Source organism: Rattus norvegicus, chromosome 7, assembly GCF_021556685.1.
Source record: "Rattus norvegicus strain SHRSP/BbbUtx chromosome 7, alternate assembly SHRSP_T2T, whole genome shotgun sequence".
Lineage (NCBI taxonomy): Eukaryota > Metazoa > Chordata > Mammalia > Rodentia > Muridae > Rattus > Rattus norvegicus.
Window position 1 is genome coordinate 59,436,561 of NC_141540.1, and position 3,682 is coordinate 59,440,242.

The 3,682-nt window shown below is 41.0% G+C and overlaps 1 pseudogene; it reads right to left on the minus strand.

Annotated features, from left to right (window-relative positions):
• Window positions 1–362: 362 nt before the first annotated feature.
• Window positions 363–907, minus strand: Arf1-ps4 (ADP-ribosylation factor 1, pseudogene 4; annotated as a pseudogene).
• Between the last annotated feature and the right edge of the window lie 2,775 nt (window positions 908–3,682).

A 3,682-nucleotide genomic window follows, 5' to 3' on the forward strand; every position in this document is an offset into this window, starting at 1 on the left:
AAAAAAAAACCAACCACCAAATGGATACAGACACCAGTTTACAACCCAATGACTCCCGGAGTTCAGGTGTCCCTACACCCAAATCCCTTCTCAGTACTAATAGTGAGTTTATTCTCTTTTTATAATAAAAAAGCTAAATAATACAATATTGCATAGGAGTACCAGAAACTGGAAACGGGAACTATTTACATTAAATAAAAACCTGGCGGCAGGCTGTGTCTGCACATGTCCAGCATGGTGCGACATACCCTGTGACCAACCCATGGAGACAGCTGCAGGCACTCAGGACCACAGAGTAGCATGTTTGCTACATGAGAGGAAAGCTGAGGGCCGAGAAGACATGAGGGGGAAAGGGATCTGGTTCACTTCTGGTTCCAGAGCTGATTAGACAGCCAGTCTAGTCCTTCATTGAGCCCGTCCCCACTGGCGGCACAGAGAGCCTGAATATACCAGTTCTTGTGACGTTGAGTGCAGTACCAGCTTGTCTGTGATTTTGGCCTCATTTATGGCTTGGGGAGGTCCTGCTTGTTGGCAAACACCAAGAAAACAGTATCTCGGAGCTCATCCTCAGCGAGCATACTCAGGAGCTCTTCATCACCGGCCCCGTTCACACGCTCTCTGTCATTGCCGTCCACTATGAAGATCAAACCTTGTGTGTTCTGGAAATAGCGGCGCCACAGTGGTGGGATCTTGTCCTGGTCGCCCACATCTCACACCGTGAAGCTGATATTCTTGTATCCAACAGTCTCTACGTTGAAACCATGGTGGGAATGGTGGTCACAATTTTGCCCAGCTTCAGATTGTATAGAATTTTGGTCTTCCCTGTAGCATCCGGGCTCACCATGAAAATGCTTATTTCTTTTTTGCCAAAAGGGCCGTTGAAAATGTTTGCAAAGATAAAGCCCATGCTTGTGGACAGGTGGAAGCGGTACTGGCCAAAAACCTCCCAGCCAGGAATGGTTTCGCTCCCACGCCACAATTTAATTTCTAGTAACATTATTTTTTTACCTAGAAAACCGCACTGTTCCATTTGTTACTCAATTAAAGCTATTCCCACTGAATTTCATTTCAGTTAGGTTATTGAATGTTTGAGACAAAGGGACTTAAAGTAAATATATCTGATTAAAATAAATAAATAAAATGAAATGAATAACTGTGATTATTTTAAAAGGATAGTGAAAAATAAACTTAAAATATCCGATAGCGATTAGATACACTGAGAAAATAAGAAATGGAATTCATAAAAGAGGATATAGAGCCACAGGAGATTCACATGATTAATGAATGAAACCTAGAAATACCTCTCTTGCCTAGATTGGGTGAAAAGAATTTCTAAAAAGGTAGTTAAAAGGGGACATTGAGACATATGTATACAAATTATATTTTTGATGATTTTAAGACCAAGGAAAGGAGCGTTTTCAGCGTGGACGACAATGATTGGCAGGTAAGAAAATGAGCTAAATAAAGTCCAAATGTGACGTTATTTCCTTTCCGCTGGAATACTGAGAACATTAAGTGTTGTGTCCACTGGAAATGCCATCACAGAGGAGGCATTGAGTCATCGGATTCCAGTGTCGATAAATTGAGGCTTAAACCCCCATATAGCTGAGATGGATGTGGATACATATGCAATTATCTGCTTAGAAAAAGAAAGACAAAACTTGCCATGTTTCACTGGACCTCAATATTTAATTCCATCTGCTTTAAGCTAGAACAACAATTATTTGTTATCTTCAATTAAATCTTCCTAAACGGTGGGAATTGTACTCGATTACTGTTATGTTTGTTTATTAGATTATCGCTTCTCAGAAAACAGGCCCCTTGAAAAGTCAATTAAAATAATCAGGGAATTAAATATATTTGTTTTGAGTATTTGTCAATCCTTCAAGGTAGCTCAGGAATCATAAAATGAAAATTGGTATTCATTATTGTAGCACTTTGAGCATTTAAAAATAATTATGGCAAGTATTTGGGGGGGGGGAATCTCAATTCTGTGTTTCTGGATCATCACTTCAAGTGTCTCTTACTTTCCCCTGCAATCCTGAGTGTGATGCAGCAACCGTTTAGCCTAAACCGTGGGCTGTTCTAGAGGGTTATTTTTAAAACAGTGAAATAAAATGATCCTCGATTTCCTTGTCATTAAAAGACTCTGTTCGCAAACCGCAAGCCTAACGGGAGTGAAATCAACTGAAAAGAAATGCATGCTGCAGAAGGAGCTGCAGCTCACGCTCTGGCCATTTAGACAAGATTTAATGCCACCATTGATTTACATCATGTATTGTAGTTAAGATAGTAATTGCTACATCACACTTTATAGGTATCTCTAGTACTCCTGAAAGATGTCCTTTCTAAAACACCACTGTACATCAATAAAGTATTGGGCCATTACTGGCTTGGATGTATTTTACTCTTTACGTGGTGTCTTTTATCTCTACCAAAAAAAATGAAAACATTCTTCCCCTAGATCTAGCAATCCATATCAAACAGAATCATTTCACAGACTCTAAAGTTTGCATTTTAAACATTGTTTGAACCTTGGATCATCAAGCCACTGGGGGAGGTGTGGGAAATGGATAACAGGAAGACTCTGCCCTTATAGAGCTTACAGTGTCTTTGACTGTAGGGAGTTAACACACAGTTGCCCTGCAGTGTGATAATAGCTTTTAAGTACCATGCGCTATGGGAAAAGGAAGGACAGAAAGCCTTATGAATGGATCACAGAGGCTTCAGAGAGTTTTCGTCGATGGAATTGAATGAACTGTTGGAACTGATGGAACTGGGAGAAGAGGCCTAAAGGATGTTCCTGAAAGGTGGAAGGGTCATTTCAAACACGTGGGGAGAAGAACTACGGTGGTTATTTGAAGACATAAGAAGTTTGTTCTTCTGGAGCACGCACTGTCACGTGAAAGCATCATTAGACAGTAATAGATAGGCAAGGGAGACTTAAGATATTAGAGAGACAGCACGTTAAACTGAAGATAATATAAGAACCTTCAATGGAAATTATTAAAAGTTCTGTATCAGACACCATCTATGGGCCATAACAGATTCTTTTGTACTGACTTGTCTCCCAGAGTTCTAAGTGTAGAGTGTAGTTTTAGAAAAAGAAAAGAAAAGAAAGGGAAAGAAAGGAAAAGAAAAGAAGCCAAACCATGCTTAATTTGGCTAATCACCACCATCAGCTAGCTCACCTCCATGGCCAGTCCCAAGCAGCCATCTTGCCCTGGTTCCTGTAGCCAGTCTGCTTGAGCTTCCCAGGCTGTCCATCCCCTGTGGCTAGCCTGCAGAAAGCCTGCTGCTACCCCTCGCTTGCTCAGATACCCTTGGCCTTGTAAAATGGTAACACTGGAGACTTGTAATATACCATCTAGATTTATAACAATGAATCTCTAGCCCCCTAATGCCTGAGCAAAGAACACAAAACTCAACTGACACAAATACAAGATGCACATCTGGATTGGACAAATGCACCCTGCATTACACTATTGCCCATCTATGAAATCTCTAGTTTCTTATGGCTCCTTAAGGCCATGTGGTTCTGGTTCACCTTCTTGGTCCATCATCTCCCATCCTCTGTCTTCTCTATCCTTCTTCCTCCTCTTTCCCTCTCTCAAACTTTCAGCTCCACCTTTTCCTTCCACTGTCCAATCACAGGCTCTAGCCTCATTTGACCAATGAAGAT